A 17879-nucleotide genomic window follows, 5' to 3' on the forward strand; every position below is an offset into this window, starting at 1 on the left:
TCCAAAATGCAATCTTCTTCTGTGAGAGCACCCAGCTTTAAACAAATACACATATTCTAAATACAGCTTAGATCTGTGACATGTTTTGGCCACTGAAGTATGAGCAGACATGATGGCCTTAAATGAGCAGAAGAGGCCTTAAATGGGCTTGTGCGGTTGGGCTCACCTCTTATGTTTCCGTGAACTTTTAGAGAAGACAGGGCCTGGGAGCTGCGGCCTCACAGTTGGGCTCCAGACGAAGAGGTGTATGACAGACCTCAAACTGACCGAAAACATGGAGCAAAACTAGCCATCTAGAGGTCTAAAAGAGAGCCACTGCAGCTGGCCCATAGGTCCAAGAAAAATAAATTCTTGTTTATGTAACTGACTTTGGTGTGATTTGTTCCAAAGCATTATCACAGCAAGAGCTGACTAACACAACATCCTCCAAATCATTGTGATGTACATGGTGCCACCATGCCTACATTTAAGGCAACTGTGTACTCAAATTGTGAGAATTCTTGAACTCTTGGTGCCTCTTCAACACAATGTACATGGCTAAATTTCCACAAATAAGTTCACTCATATGCCACAAAGATCTCCCTCAACTTTTATTAAATGTAAAGCAAAGTTCTTTCTTTTCATTTTCTGCTTCTACATAGTTAAAATGCTGTTTATCAATGTAAAACGGTTCTTGCCGTTTGGCTTCTGTCGTTAGAGTCTTTTGAACTCTTTGGCTTTTCAGCTCCTAGGCTGTAACATTTGAACTAGCAAATGCCCCAAGGAGAAAAGCTGTGCCCAATGTCAAGCTTGCGTCTGTGTTTCCTTCTCTCCAGAACGTGGCCCACATGTCTTGGTGTCTCTCTCACATTGAGACGCCAGCGAACAGACGTTTTCCTACTCCATCCAGCTGTTCTACGATTCCTTTAGACTTCGCCCGATCTTACGTTATTATCCGACCATCATCTCAGTTACCCCGAGGAAGAAAATGTACAATTGTCAGAGAAAACGGAACCCTGGCACACTGTTGGTAGGAATGTAAACTGGTGCAGCCACTGTGGACAACAGTATGGAGGGTTCTCAAAAACTAAAAATAGAACTAACATATGACCTCGCAACTCCACTGCTGCGTGTAAATCCAAAAAGAACAAAAACACGTGTTTTCAAAAACACGTATTTGAAAAGATACATGCACCCCAATGTTCGGAGCATCAGTGTTTACAGTTACCAAGATATGGAAGCAACCTAAGTGTCATCAAGTGATGAATGGATAAAGAAGATGCGGTACATATAACCAATGGCAGACTACTCAGCCTTAAAAAAGAAAGAAATGTTGCCATTTGCAGCAACATAGATGGACTTGGAGGGCATTGTGGTCAGTGAAAAAAGTCAAACAAAAACAAACACTGTAGAATATCACCTATATATGGAATCTAAAAAATCCAGCAATCTACCGAATATAACAAAAAAGAAGGGGAGTCACAGATATAGAGAACAAACTAATCGTTGTCAGTGCAGAGGGGGAGGAGGGGGCAATACGGGGTGGGGAAGTGAGAGACATAAACTACTGGGTGTACGATAGGCTCAGAGACGTATTGTACAACACAGGGAATATAGCCAAGATTTTGTAGTAACTGTAAATGTAAAGTAACCTTTAGAAAGTATATAAAATTTTTAAAACAGAAATCATACTGAAAATTGGAAACAATTTAAATGTCCATCAACAGGAAAATGCACATATAAATTATTGTATTTCCTTACATGGGAATCCTACATAGTGAGGAAAGTACATGAACTAGACAGATCTTTACGTGTCAGCATGGATGAACCTAGCAAAGATAACACTAAAAAAAGCAAGTAAGAAGAGAAAACATAGTAGAATACTATATGAGGTTTAAGAGTACTTAAAAATAGAAAGACATGCATGCAGTGATGGGGACCAAGTTCAGAAGAGTGGTTACCCAGGGTCAGCTGGGGAGTGGCTGTGTTGGGGAAAGTGGTCACAGCAGGCTCTTGCACAGGAATGGTAATGTTTCAGTTCACACGCTGGCTGGAGGACGGAGGAGTGTCTGCGATGTTATAATGTGAGCACGCTGCGTGTGAAAGCCATTGCTGACCACATCTAGGGGATCTGATACGCGGGAGCTGGTAGTGGGTGGAGGCATCCAGAAGGTGGTGGTAGAAGAGGAACGCTGTATGCATAACGCCTAAGGCCTGACCAGAGGACGACCACTGTTCTAGAAACTGGACACAAATCCAACTTCTACGGCCAATGTTAAAAGACAGACTGAGGCATGTTTAAAATAAGACTTTCCGTGAGCAAAAATAGATTCAATTCAGGCACCACCAAAGCGGAAGTGGTGAGGAGCGCTCCAGCCACAGGAGCTGCAGAGATGTTTATTTTAAAAGGGCAGAAGCCAAGCAAGGAAATGACTGACTTGCTATCGCTTTAAAGCCTAGTTGGTGGTTTGTGACTGGTTGTCCTCAGTGGTGTGCGTCACCCTGAGCCGTTGACAGGCTTAGATTTTGGTTGGTTTACGTAGGCGGCCGCATCGCTAGAGCCACCGCAGGCTAACGGCCCCCTGCAGGGTTCATTTACTAACACCAGTTGTCTGAGTCCTTCCTCTTACTCCGTCACTTCAGTTCCTACGCCTCAGTTTCCCTTCTGTAAAGTGGATATTCAGTAGTAAATTCTCGGTGGAGTTGTCAGTACAAAACAAAGTGATTATTAGTAACCACGATCATGTCCTGAATGCATGGAACACGTCACCATTTGCCATCTACCGTGTCAAGTTAGCAGAAACTCCAGAAATTAAGAGCTCTCCGCATAAATTCACACACCCGTGCACCAGGTAAGGGACCACAGGCAGACGTTCACTCCGCCTTTCGTGTGTCCCTCACGGAATACACGCTCTCTCCTGGGCGGGGGGAGCCCAGACACTTACGGGAGTTTACGTTTAAAATGCGTTGATACAACCAGGTCTCACGTTTGTTAGGATGAGTCAGCAAACGCTGTTTGGAAACCCCGAAGTCTCCACACCTTCGCACGTTTCGCGCTGCCTTAGTCTCAGAGCTCAAGCCCCTTCTCTTCAGGCCGCGTCACCATGGGAGACAGGGCTGCGGGGGGACGCGACGCACGGCGAGCGTGCTGACGTCCTCGAGCCCCGCCCCCGCGGCACCGCCCGCCGACGTAAACCGCAGCCCCGCGGCGTGGAGGGCGTCGATCCCTGCGCCAACACCAGGCCACGCGGGGTCTCCGGAGCGCGGCATGCGGGGGTTGGTCTAGCTGGGGCCCGTGGTCCTATGTCTTCTGGCTGCGACGCCAGTCCTGCGCACGCTGCGGGGCCGCAGCTGCCGGGCGGTGGGCGCCCGAGGGGCCGGGAGGCGAGCCGTGTCCCCCAGGCGGGTGTGGGCATCGTGTCCGCAGCCAGCGTCGCCGAGGCCGCGCTCGGGCCATGATCACTCGGTGAAGCTGCGCCGGGACAGCGCGGCCGACATCTTTCCGCGCTCTGAGGACCTGTGCGCGCTGCAGGACTCGGTGCCTCTGCCCTCCGTGCGCGCTTCCCTACAGGAGGGCCTGCTGGACTTAAGGCCGACCGCCTCCGCGGGGTGCACTGGGCGCCACTCCTGAGCACCCGCTGCCCCTGATCTGTATCCAGAGCTTCTTCCAGCCACGGCTTGTCGAGACAGGTTTGTACTTCCCGCTTCCAGGGCCCCTCATGTAGGCGCTGAGAAGCGGGGTGTTAAATGGTGCAAGGTGGAGGGTGGGCACTAGAACCAGTGCGCAGTGCCCGGGTGTGCGTGCACTAGACGGGGTGTGCGGCCTAGGACTCCTGCCAGCTCGGTGACCCCGGCCGGGTGCCTTAAGGATTCAAGGTCTCAGTGTTCCCATCTGTAGCGTGGGCTGAACAGGACCCAGTCTCTGTGGCTGATACAAGGATGCACTGTGTTAATGCTTCTAGACTCTACAAAGTAGAACACTTAGCACAGTTTGGAGCATCGTTAATTGTTGCACAGATGTTACCTGGTCCGTTGAATGACTTTGCCTGGTACACACCAAAGCGATTAGGAAATGGATATATCCCAGCTTCATTTCCTTTCCATTAAAACAGGGCTCAGGAAAATAAATTTTTTTCAATAGTCGTATCATATAGTGCAAAGAGCACCGGTGTGAAGGCAGCTTAGGGTGTGAATTGCAGGGCTTATGCTGTCTGTGGCCTGGGCAGGTTTCTTTTGCACTACAATCCCCACACTTGTAAAATGACGTTAATAACCACTCTTTCTGTGGGTTCTTAGAATTAGTTAAGCAGGTTATGTGTGTAAAGTAGCCTGGCACTTGAATGAGTTGTCAGAACCAAGGGCTGCTGGGGAGGATGCTTCTGCTGTATGTAATCTTCCCTTCTACTGGGCAGCAAGTAAACACAAGCACAGTAGTCAGTGCTCTGGAAGAAGTGAGTTCTGGTGCTACAGAGCCCAGAATCTCTTTTTTCTTTAATTTAATTTTTATTTTATATTGGAGGATAGTTGATTTACAATATTGTGTTAGTTTCAGGTGTACAGTAAAGTGATTCCGTTATACAGATATCCATTCCTTTTCAGAGTCTTTTCCCGTCTAGTTTGTTACAGGATATGCAGTAGAGTTCCCTGTGCTATGCAGTAGGTCCTTGTTGATTATCTATTTTATATATAGTCGTGTGTATATGTTAATGCCAAACTCCTAATTTAACCCTCCCCCCGATCTTTCCCCTTTGCAGAGCACAGAATCTTGGAAGGGAAAGTTCAGGATAGGATTCTTGGAGGAGGTGCCATCCTTTCTAAGGATATGTAGAAGGTCCTGGGGTGGCAGGAGAGAGCAGTGTGTGTTGAAGTTTGAGAAATATAAGAAAATATGGCAAAACTAATGTACAGGAGTGGAACTCAGGGTTTGGGAAAGAAATGAGAGTGGATACTGGAAACTTAGTGAGGCCCAAGAGAAGGGGGCCTTGTTTGTCCTGTCAGAAGTTTGGATGTTTATCCTGAAGGCTGTGGGAAATTTCCACCAAAGAACAGTGAGATGGACTTGTGGTTTAGAGGCTCACTCGGACCTCCATGTGGAAGGCAGTTGATGTGGTGCAGGGTGAATTGTAATCTGAGGGTCCCACTTAAGTTATGAAAGGTGGGACTGGGTTTTGCAGATCTGAGAGAGAATGGGTGAGGCCTGGTGACCAGTTAGAAAAGGGAGGGCAGCAAGCATGGGTGACAGTTTACAGCTGCATCTTTTTGAGAGATACAGAGCAGAGTAGGAAGGGATTGGGGGTGGCGAGAGGATCTTACTTCATCTTCAGTGCTTTAGAGGGGCCTGGTAGACGGGTCTGGACCCAAGGTACAGATCTGGGCTTTTTGGGAGGACAGGTATTTGAAGGCATGGGTGAGACTTAGGTTATCCACAAGAAGATCCAAAGAATCCTAGGTCTGAGAGATTTTTAAGTGGGTATATTTGAGGATGTTTATAAGCTGTGAGAAAGTAGCCAGCAGAGGAAGGGTGTGAGGATCTAGGAGAGGAAATGATTGTTCATTTGATTTTGAAAAGCTGAATACTCATCGTGTGCCTGGCCCTTTTCTAGGATCTGGGGTTCACACCATCTGTTACCTCTTCTGCAAGGACAGTTCAACTCATCCCCTGGTGAAGAGAAGTCAGATTATTCTTTGCATCCCATTCAGGTATAAGAACTGTTCTGTACCTCTGAAGGGACTTTACTCAACCAGAGTAATAAGTTAGAAATCAAAAGGAATTAGAGCTGGAAGGGACCTTAAAGGCCACTGTACTTAATTTTGCCTAATATTTTACACTGAATGTAAGAAAAGTTTATTGCAGAGCCCATTCTCTTCAGAGTTCCTTCACTGAACCTTCTTTACGTCTTGCACCCAGTGGGTCTATCCTGTAAATTTTGGCCTCCTCCTAAATTTGCTTCTTCATCCATATTGCATTTTGCCCAGACTATGGCAGAAACTCCTGGGTGGTTTCACGGCCCCTGGGTTCAGTTCCTCTAAGTTCATGTGCCTACTCGGGTTAAGTGATCTTCTAACATAAAAAGATGTGCTTAAAATAATGCTGCTGATGGCTTGCCCACACAGAGTTAGTGCAGACTAGCCGCCCAGCGTGTGCTCTGCACGGAGGCGTGTAGTCTGAACTATGTTCGGCCAAGCCTCCTGGGGCTCTTTGCCCTGAGGAAGGGGAGCTTTTTGTGATCACTCCCTTTATCTAGTCGGTCCTTCAGCAGCGGGGAGCCTTTTTCTAATCAGCGGAGGCACCCTTACTCAGCCAGTGGTAGCCCCAGGTCTCACCACCTGTGGGATACAAGCCATGCCCTCTCCCAGGCTTGCTTGGGCCAACATCTCTATTTTCATTTCTGTCTCTTCTCACACTTGGACCCCTGGCCTTTTGTCATCCCCACCTGCAGTATTTACAGTGCCCAGCAGGAGTCAGGCTTGAGTGTCTTTTCACAGATGTTCCCTCTGCAGTTAATGCACCTCCTACTCCAACTCTGCGTAGCCTCATCTTTCTAGACTGTACTTCAGGGTTATCATGAAGCCGTCACTTAGATATAACTTTTTGCCTCCATAGGAACCTCTATGCATAAAGGTTATGTTTATTTATCTCACGTGATTGAAATTTTGAGTTTATACATCTTCCTCCTTAATGAAGGCTTTAAGGGCAGGAGTCGTTCCTAATCCTTAGCACAGAGCAGATGTTTTTGTTTTTATTTAGATACTTTTTAATGATGATAAAATGTATGGTTTAAATCACTCATTTTACAACAATTTTGCTTTAGGTTGTGACAGAAATAAAGTTTACAAAAGTCGTGTTCCTGAGATAAGAAATAAAGATGTGACCTTCCAGTTGTGTAAAGCTCATAAATGCTGTGTAAGTGCATCGGGTGTGCTAAGGAATGTGGAGCTTAGTGGGCTAGTTGTGAGAGAGAGAGACTTAACTATGTTAACAAAGGTAAGCCTTCATTGTGTCCTGCCAACATTTGATAGTTGCTTTTTGGAGCGAACTAAACCAATAAAAGTTTAAACTGTTCCTCCCCATTAAAGGGATTGAATAATTGGCTTCTTTGGTGCACCTGTGTCTTGTGAATTGTCCAGTTGGGGATGGAGGTTTAGAAAGTGAGTTTCAGTCTTGTTTAAGTCTCTTCCCATCAGACTGGTCTCGTGATTTCCTACACACCACGTCTGTCTACATTTTCTTGTCTACCTTTTGTTGTTGTTGTTCAGGCCTGGATTGTCTCCTGTACCTGCTCAAACCTTGGTCCATTCTCATTTGTACCATGGAAGTTTGTCATGCTGGATACTGTCAGAATTAATCTTACTTAAGTTTGTGTTAAGCCACAAACCACATGTTTTGTATATTTTCTGTTTGTTTATATTTTTATGGTTTCTCTTCAAGAAATAGGAAGGGAAATAGCAAGATGAAGAGCAAAAAAGTCATCATTCTCTTTCAATTGTTAAAACATCTATCTGCAATCATAATTATGCTGCAGTGTGGTATGTGTTAAAATAGGAAATATATGTAACGTCCCGTAGGAGCAGCAAACTCAGTGGTGTTGGTGAGGGTGTGTCATGGAAGTAATCACAAAGCAGGTGACTCTTGATTAGGGTCCTGAAAGATTAGTGTGCCTTCCCTGTGTCCAGTAGTGGTCTGGAGGGGTCAGGAAGCCTGCCTTTCACTTTGAGGGAACAGAGGGTTTGAGGTCCTCTCTCTTCTATTGCTCTAGTACACTGCAGAGCAGCTAATAAAATACCGGGATTATAGTTGACATTTAAATCGCTGATTGATCATCAAGATTGGCATGTATCATTGGAAATGAAAATCGGAGGAGTCTTATGTTTTTAGGTTTTTCTTTTTTTCCCTTTGTCTCAAAAGTATGTAGTACTTTACTGAGTGGTTGGGAATAAAGTTTGCAGTATTCAGTGTATTCAGTTTTAGTACCTAAATAGAATTAAACTGTTGCTGTAAACTGGAATAACACTTTGTTACTGACGAGTTTTAGAATGCATCAGTTCATCAATTACCTGTTTGGGAAGATTGTAATTAATGGTTTTAAGAATGTGGCTATAAACCTCCAATTGACTCAAGAAAAGCAAATAAGTCAAGATTGACAAATGTATAGGCTCTTGATCTTATTGTGTGTGTGTGTGTGTGTGTGTGTGTTTTTCCTTTTAGTTGTCAAGGTATAAAGAACTCTATCACTGTTAAAACAGTAAACTTCATGGGGTATAATCTGACCTGGCAGGGAACAGATCACATGGTCAAGATCTTAAAGGTGATTTTATGTTTAAACTTTCATGAAAACATATGTGATTGAAGCACACTAACATATTGATACAGATGGCAGTTAATTTTTGTCTTTTCATACATGTGAGTGCAGCTTTTGTTTTGTAGAAAGAATATGACCAAATGGTGATGTGAATTGCTGTTGCATAAACCATAGTGTTGAATCCCCAGTGTTTGCACTTGAGTTTAACAACTCTGTGGTTTCCTGTCTTCTTCCTGAGACACTTAATCTCAGGTCCATCCTCGTTACACAGAGTGGTAAATTAGAGAACGATTAATATCACCATTTAAAGAAGTGAGACTGAAATCTCAACCATCCTGAACATAGGAACTGAAGGGGCCTCTCAGCAGTTCAGAGAGTTATTACCAAGCCAGTCGGCTGAATGCTGTTGAGTTTTCTCCATAGCAGAGCCTTCCAGGTCCTTCTTTTGAGCTTATTTATTTTTATACACAATTCTGTATGGATACTGTACATAATACTAAATAGTTGTATTAAGTGGGTTTAACTGGTGATGTATTTACATGAAGATCTAACTTCGTTCTGTTGATATCTTTTTAGGGGCTTTCCATTCATCAAAGCTTGTGATGTAGGTAATCAGTTGCCGGTTTGTAGCTATCATATTTATGATATATAGGGCTTGAACTGGGAAAGGTGGATGGTCATTCTTCTTGCTTTTGAAACTGACAGAGCCTTACATGAAGCATTTCCCTCTCTGAAATAAATCCATGTAAAACATGTTTGGTCGCTCTCCCAATGCAACTGTGTAGTTGTGTGGATTTGGCACACAGCACGCAGCCTGTGGTTATGTCTGTAAACAAGGAAGCCTGTTTTCCAGTCCGCAAATCAGCTGTTACCCAGTGAAGCGAACTTGACTGCCATTTCTGACCCCTCACACGGAGCTGTTATACTCAAGAATGTTCACACGTTTTCAAGAAACGTTGTTTACGGGCTAAATGTACAAATTCCTGATCTGAAAGCCAGTATAAAGCAGCATCTCCCAAACCTCTGCTCTCTCACCAAGGCCACACACATTCCCTCGCTTATGGCCTCATGTCAAGCTAATACTGTCAGTATCAGATTCTCCTTCCCAGTGGTCTTGGGAGACTGCATAGTTGCTCTGTGAATGGCACCACTGCTGAGGTTGAGAGAAGAGCATCTCGGGTGTCAGTCCTGGCCTTGCATTCCCAGAGAGAGGGGTGTGCACCTCGTTCTCCTGTTAAGGTTTTCCTATGCTGCAGGGTTTGCTGCTTGTTGTCAAAAGGATGTCCTAGTGAACTGTTTTCTGCGTGGTTGTATAATCCCAGCATACTTTATGATCTGTAGACTTCTATGGGGTTGTGGCCAGGTCAGTTTTTAAATGTTTGGAAATGTCCTATTGAACAACTTTGCAGTGGCAGTGAAGCTTGATGGGAGAATTGTATTACTGTTGCCCTAGTTTTGGCTTAAGGGTGGTGAGAAGATGAAATTTTTGATGGGTCAGTTTTAGTTGTGTATGTGTATGTGATTTATTTTTTTAAATTCTAATGTCTATTATTCACAGCTTAGATATGTTGACTTTCTGATTATTCATCAGTCCCTTTGCTGATGTATTTTCTTCTGAAAAACTACATTTTCTTCCAGATTGTTTTTGTCTGATGGTGAAGAGTAAATTTTTCATTTGCAGTATAAAGTTGATCTGAGAAAAAATGTTTACCTTGGATCTTCACTTGGCTTCTGTGAAAGAAACTTAAAAAAATAATATGGGCAATTCCCATTACTAATCCTAAGCACGTACAACAGAGGTCTGTACAGTAACATAGCAAAAATAAGTTCCTGTAATTTTACTCAGTCATTGCCTGTTTTAGACTAAGGAGCAGTGAGAGACATTTATAAAGAATGATACCTCAGTTCACTTTTGTTAAATGTCCTCTAATATTTGGATACTTGGTATCTGGCTTGTGTTGTCTTTTATACAATCTTGTCTTCTTTCTTTGCACTTCAGTGTAACAACTCTGGGATTTCTTATCTTCTTCCTCAGACACTCAGGTCCATCAGAATTTCTTATGACTGTGACTGTAGAGAGTCCTTCCTCCTCAGAAGTGGAAGAGGCTGATGATTCCTCAGAACGTGTTCAGGAAGAGCCAGAGAAAATCCGTTTGAAACAAGAAGCAGTGCAGGTACAAAGTTATCACTTTAAAGCTATAGAGAAGATTATTTTTCAAATGGAAGCCTCATTGCAACACGGCACAGCTTGTGTGAGGGTTCTGTTTTCTCCTCCCATCTGCATTGTATCCCCTTGAATGGTTCCTTAAGCTTAGACCAAGGTGAATGGTGGACATTTGAACTCTAAGAAATAAAAACCAAAACATGCCGTTAGTAATATATTTTCCTTTCCTTAGAACCTTAGTATATTAGATGTAGGGAGAACCTTAGTGATCATAAGATAAGGAAATTGAGTTCTGAATGAATACAGTCAGCTGATTCAGTGATCTTGTTTAAAGATGAGAAAATTGACAGTTCTAGTTGAACTCTCTTTTTATAAGAGGAAAATATGGCCTCATTTTAAATAAAAGTAAAGTTGAAAAAAGTTTTGATGTTGATATTCTCCATTCCTAAAATCAAAAATATCAAGAAGCTACATTCTATTACCAAATAAAACTGACCTCTAATGTCATTCCATACTTTTGTTTGTATGGACAGAAAAGAAAATTTGATTTTTATAAGAAATTTTTGCACCTCAAAAATAATATATTTATTTTATTTCAACTTCAATGCAGAGCTGAACACTTCTAGTAAATAAAGGAACACCATTTGTGGGGACCTTGTCTTTGTGCTACAAAGTCCATATTTAATTTTTAATAATTATTTAAACTTAATTATTTAAATTTAAAAATTAGTTAATGTGATTTTCTTTTCATATGAAACCCAAAACTTGACAAGTTTCAGAATTAATTATCCCATTATTGTAGGACTATGGGAATTACTCTTTGATTTTCAAAAGAGAAAGTGAGATTTTTATTTTTTATTATTTTATTTTATTTTATTTTTTTGTGGTACGCAGGCCTCTCATTGTTGTGGCCTCTCCTGTTGCGGAGCACAGGCTCCGGACGCGCAGGCTCAGCAGTCATGGCTCACGGGCCCAGCCGCTCCACCGCATGTGGGATCCACCCAAACCGGGGCCCGAACCCATGTCCCCTGCATCAGCAGGCGGACTCTCAACCACTGTGCCACCAGGGAAGCCCAATTTTTATTTTTAATGAAAATTAATGATAATATAGAGAAATTTTAAGAAAAGAACTTAGAAAATTATGAGTTAGAGCAGGAGAAATCTTTAGTTCATGTAAAGTTACCCCCTTTCGTTTTATAAATGAGCACCTACAATTTGTAGCACATAAGTGGTGTATTAGTAAATGGCAGAGTACAACAAGACCCTAGTGCATCTAACCCGCATTCCTTGTCATTTTAGATGTGGTGTATTCATTTCCTTCACGAGTAGACCAGGAGATTGTATTTCTAAAAGCAATGATAGACACTGGGGAAGACCAAGAAGTTTAAACACTGGGACCACAGAGTAGCAGATTCAGAATGCATGAGATCCCTTTTAGCCCTTCTCCATTTTGACAAGACACTACAATGATGGTATCAAAGTGTTTCAGTATATAAGCCCACAACAATCAAGAGATTTCAACATAGTATGGAAAGACGGATGACAGGTGGAAGAGTGTGAAACCGAAGCAGTAGAACAGAGGAAAAGCATCACCTAGAATATGCACAGGGACCACCTGCAAGTGAGGAGGATTCTGACCCCACCTGCAGAAGTAGCTCCGTGCTTTGATGCGCATGTAGGAGAGAGGGTGGAGTTAGTTAAAAGTGTGACTGAAATAGGGGAGCTCATTGAAGGGCTGTGTTTGGAGGAGGGGACTGCCAGCCCCACCCTCATGCTCCTGAAATGAGATGATTTCATTTTGAAAACAGTGAAACTTGCGAGAGCTAGGGCAGCTAGTCTGAGTTTTTACACCCTAGAAAATTGTGTTTGGGGGAGATCCTGTTACAGTTACTGCCCGCTTCTTCCTGCATAAGACGCCAATCAGTCGTTGACTTCAGGGAGCTTTCTGCACTCATTCTTAAATAGAAAATAACTGTCATTTGCCTGATAGTTGAGTAAAGCTTACAACATGAGAGAGGGGGGAAAAGAGTGAAAACATATCCTAGTAGGACCAGGGACAATTTAGAGAACAAAATAATTTAAGGAAAAACCTTAATTAATATCCTGAGAGAGGTTTAAAAAGAGCTAGGAACTATAAAATAAGACTAGGGTGTTAATTAAAAAGAGAATGGTCAGAAAGCAAGAGAGGTCTCCTGGAAATGAAAATATGGTTGCTGAAATAAATTCAGTAGGAATTTAAAAAATTTCTCAGTATATAAAAAAGACACAATGGAAAATGTGATAGACATATGTTAGAGGGTGCATCTGGGAGATCCCACATGTTACTATTAGCAACTCCAGACCCAGAAAAAAAATGGAGGGAAGCTGTCAAAGGGCAACAAAATTCTCCACAGCTGAAAGTAGACATCAGGCCTCAGATTGAAAATAGTTATGCAAGACGAGCAAGAATAGACTCATACCTAGGCACCCTTCATTGTGAAACTTTAAAATACTGAAAAAATAAATTAAAATAGAATAAAATACTGAGAGGACACAACCATTCCAGAGAGAAAACTACTGGTCACCTAAAAAAAATTTTTTAAATCTGACTTTATCATACTTGTCATCAGCACCATGGATCCTGGAAGGCATTAGAAAGATACCTCCAAAGTTTTTCAGGCACATAATTGTCACCCTAGGGGTTTGTATCCAGCCAAACTCTGAGTCATAAGTGGAGGCTGAAGAAGATATTTTGTACACAAAGTAATTTGAAAAATTGACCTCCTATGCTACATCGTAAGCTATTTATAGAAATAATCCAGCAAAATGAGGCAATAAACCAAGAAGGAAGGTAATAGGGGATTCAGTGCAGATTGCAGCTAGTCTAGAGTGGAGAAGCTTCTATTGATTGTGTGATTGAGAGCTTAGAAACACCTTGAGGCATATTGTACTTACTAGGTATTAGGCACTGTTGGAAGGGAGGAGGGAGACGAAGAGGAGAAGGAACTTGAACTCCAGAGGAGAAAGGGCTATACGGACATAAACCTGAAGCCAACTAAACTCTGGTTGATTTTTAACCTACTATTGGTGAGGAAGGGAAGAATCCACTTAAACTTGACACTATAGATGTGCCCCTTTTCAGTGACACACAGGGGTAATGACCACCTATCTAGTTTGTTTTCCAAAGCAGAACTTGTCCAAACTCCTTACACTTCAATAGTGTAAGGAGGGGCTCTAATGCTATAACATCAGGACAACAGGTATAAACTGGAACAGCCCAAGGTGGTTTGGGGTATGTGGTCACCCTGCACAAGGGCAGTGACACTGGCACAGTACGGAACGAGGTGTAGTCTATACACAGAGACACAGTACATCTGCAGGGGGCAATATTAATTTCATTGTAATAATGGCAATGCTGCCTTGGTTTGCAGCTTTTATTGTCAACTTGAATGTAATCACAAATAACTAACATAAACTATACTTAGTATGTATTAGTATTAACTTGGTATGTACTGAAATGTATTGTGTACTAGTATGTACTTAATATATATTAGGCTCTCAGTGTTTTTGCATATATTAACTCATTTAATCCTCTGAATAGCCTTATGAGGTTGGTGCTAATATCATTCCCACTTTTGAGAACAGGAAGCTAAGACAGGGAAGGAAGCTTGCCCAGGCTGTACCTAATTTAATGTTGGATCGAAGCTTTGAGTTTAGGCTGTCTGCCTGTTCCCTTAAACCTTACTCCATACTGACTCTCAAATAACAGAAGACTTAACTGCACATAGAACAGAATATAAATTTCAACGTTGACAACGTAAAAGCTAGGTTTGGAAGGTAGACAGGAAGTAGGAAAAAGGGAAGATGGTATGAATGGTCTCATTTTACAAAGTGTGACGTTGAGAGAGTTTCTAGTTGATCAACAATGTAGGTTTTTAAGTATATCACTACAAGTCAAAGAGATCATGAGCAGTGGAATAACTCATGATGGCATAACTTTACTGAGCAGTGCGGACATAGGAAAGAGTGTAAAGGAACTAAACCCCTACTTATTAGTAAGTTACAAAGTGAACAGATAATGCCTCCAATTTAGTGAGATAATAGTCATGTAAGAGTATTACTTGGAAATGGAGAAGAATTCAAAATAACAACAGTTGGACCTCCCTGGTGGCGCAGTGGTTAAGAAACTGCCTGCCAAGGCAGGGGACACGGGTTCGAGCCCTGGTCTGGAAAGATCCCACATGCCACGGAGCAACGAAGCCCGTGCGCCACAACTACGGAGCCTGCGCTCTAGAGCCTGTGAACCACAACTACTGAGTCCACGTGCCACAACTACTGAAGGCTGCACGCCTAGATCCTGTGCTCCATAACAATAGAAGCCACCGCAATGAACAGTAGCCTCCGCTCGCCCCAACTAGAGAAAGCCTGCACGCAACAGTGAAGACCCAACACAGCCAAAAATAAAAAAATAATTAAAAAAATAATAATAAATAACAATAGTTGATGTAAACCTCATAAAAAAGGAAATCCAAATAGCCAGTAAACACAGAAAAGCGTACGACTTCATTAAGTAATAAGAGAAAATTAATTAATTCTGTCATGAAAAATACTGTGATAAAAGGAAAATCCAAGATGAATTTGTCTGTTTTTCAAATCTTTAGAAAACAGCTGTTTCACAGGCATTGTTGTAAGCACCATAAAAGATATAAAAATCTAACTGTTATTATTTATGGAAAAATCAAGGATTGCAATTGGATCTATAGAGTAACAAATGTAAATTTGTGATGTTAATGACCTACTGCTTAAGAGGTAAATGTGTCAGTTTTCAAAGTCTAATGTATATATTTATTTATTTATTAAATTTCTTTATTTTTAAAAATTTATTTATTAATTTATTTTTGGCTACGTCGGGTCTTTGTTGCTGCATGCGGGTTTTCTCCAGTTGCAGCAATAATGTATTTATTTTTATTTCTTTGGAGATTTATTTTCTTCTTACAGATCATATGGTATCACCACTGTTTAAAACAGTTAGATTTTTGTCTCTTTTATGGTGCTTACAACAATGCCCGTGAACAAGCTGTTTTCTAAAGATTTGAAATAGGCAAATTCATCTTGGATTTTTCTTTTATCACAGTATTTTTCATGACAGAATTAATTGTTCTAAACATGTTTATTAACTTGTCAAGGGAATATTTATCATTTCCTTTGTTAGATGTAGCTGAACGATGTTTGAATGTGGAATGATAAAGGCCTCCTTTGCCTCTGGCTCTTCCTCTGTAAACTGGACACAGTAAATATTCTTTCTAAATTTCTAAATATAAATTCTTTCTAAATTTCGAAATAAAGAATATAAATTCTTTCTAAATTCTTTCTAAATTTCTAAATATTCTTTCTAAATAATTCTTTCTAAATTTCGTATGAAATCAAATGGGTTATTTGTAAATCAATATAATTTATGTAACACGGGTTTGCATGTTATCTGTCTCAGAATAAGCATCCAGTATAATATTGCTATTTCATACAGTATAATTATAATCAGAAAATAAAAGTAAACTATATTCAATGCATAAAGGGGAAGCAAAAGTCATAGAGATCTTCTTATATCTCACAAATATTTTCATTTATTTATAGGAATATGCTTTAAAGGCTCAAGATATTTAGATTTCATGGTGTTTATTTATATAGTAAGAGAATTTTCATAAGGGTATAATTTTAGCTTCCTTACCTAGAAAAATTCTGAGGAACTTGTATAAGAGCCAATGTTTCAACCATTCCCTTTAATAATACTGTAACTAGCAAGCTAATGAGTATTTACTTATCTAAAATATCCTAAAGTTCAACTGGGCAGCTTCAAAATTTTTCATATGACTGTTGATTAAAACTTTTATTTGTACCTTGCATCCATTTCAGTTTTTTTACTTTCCAAAACAATATATTGTATAAAGGACTCATATCTAGGATACATAAAGAACTCTTAAAACTCAACAATGAGAAAGCAAGCAACCTAACTTTATATATGTGTGTATACAAACACACACACACACAATCTATAAGAACAAAAGAAAGAAAAATACATATATACATATTTTTACCAAAGAAGATATACAGATGGCAAATAAGCATATGAAAGGATGCTCAACATCGTATGTCATTAGGGAGATACAAACAAAACCATAATGAGATATCACTACACACCTATTAGAATAGCTAAAATCCGATAACTGACGATACCAAATGCTGACGAAGTGCAACAGGAACATACATTCATTGCTAGTGAGAATATAAAATGATAGTTATTTGGGAAGACACTTTGACAGTTTCCTACAGAGCTAAGCATAGTTTTACAATAGGATCCAGCAATCATACTCCCCAGCTAATTGAAAACCTATGTTCACACAAAGGCCTATACCCAAATGGTTATAACAGCTTTTTTTTATAATTGTCCCAAACTGGAAATAATCATATCATATTATCCTTCAACAGGTGAATGGATAAACAAACTTGGTATTCGAGATGATGGATACTTCAGGTGACAAAAGGGAAGAAACTATAGATTCAGACAACAACATGAATGAATCCTAAATGCATGTTGCTAAGTCAAAGATGCCAAATTCAAAAGTCTACATATTGTATGATGCCGTTTATTCAACATTCTGGAAAAGACAAATTATAGGGATGGAAGACAAATCAGCATTTGTCAGAGGTTGGGAGTGAATGACTACAAAGGCCACTCACAGAATATTTTAGGTTGATGAAACTGTACTGTACGGTAGTAGGCATAAGATACATGACTACGCATCTGTCAAAACACATAGAATAGTACATCACAGGGTGAACTTTAATGTATGCAATTTTTAATCAGAGTATCCTGGATGTAATGCATACTGTGACAAATAAATTTAACTGTATTCCCAATATATGATGAAATGGCACTGAAGGGGGTGGAGAAAAAGGAACTGACATAAGTGACTTTGGAAAATGATGTTTTGATTGGTAAATATAAGACTAGGCGCAAAAATAACTGTACATAAACACAATTTTAGTTGGTAAGTTTGTTTCTCACAGGAATACAGTTAAGAAATCTGAAAACACATTTACACAAGTGTAGAACAAATAAGTAAATAAATGGGAAATAATTTGAGTTAGGTTTCTCACTGTCAGTAAAAGATGTTACAAATAAGCAAGGGGCAAAAGCTAGAATGAACCATGTGATACTGGATTAGAGTCTTAGACATTAGTATGAACTCACGTTTAGTTTAATAGGTATAGAGATAGACACCTATAGAAATGATTATAGATATGTGTGTATATATTGGTTAATATACATGCGTATATTTCATAATTCTGCGGAGAGACTAGAAACAATGACACCAAGTAGCAACAAACACATCTAGCATCCAGGCCTTAGTTTCTAAACATGGTTCTCCAAAATAACAAAAAACAGACATCCCTGGAGA

General features: G+C 40.7%; 1 long non-coding RNA gene across 3 annotated transcripts; it reads left to right on the top strand.

Moving 5' to 3' along the window:
* Positions 1–3389: 3389 nt before the first annotated feature.
* Positions 3390–17161, top strand: LOC308610253. 3 transcript variants are annotated; one of them, XR_014014476.1, is made up of 4 exons: positions 3390–3669; positions 6792–6883; positions 10315–10453; positions 16906–17161. It is a non-coding gene; the product is annotated as an uncharacterized lncRNA (long non-coding RNA). The 3 variants fall into 3 exon arrangements; XR_014014477.1 differs by lacking the exon at positions 3390–3669 and having other exon boundaries at positions 6872–6964; XR_014014478.1 differs by lacking the exons at positions 3390–3669; positions 6792–6883 and adding an exon at positions 8200–8285.
* The last annotated feature ends 718 nt before the right edge of the window (positions 17162–17879 follow it).

This window comes from Mesoplodon bidens (assembly GCF_964165515.1).
Source record: "Mesoplodon bidens genome assembly, contig: HAP1_SCAFFOLD_270, whole genome shotgun sequence".
NCBI classification, from domain to species: Eukaryota; Metazoa; Chordata; class Mammalia; order Artiodactyla; family Ziphiidae; genus Mesoplodon; species Mesoplodon bidens.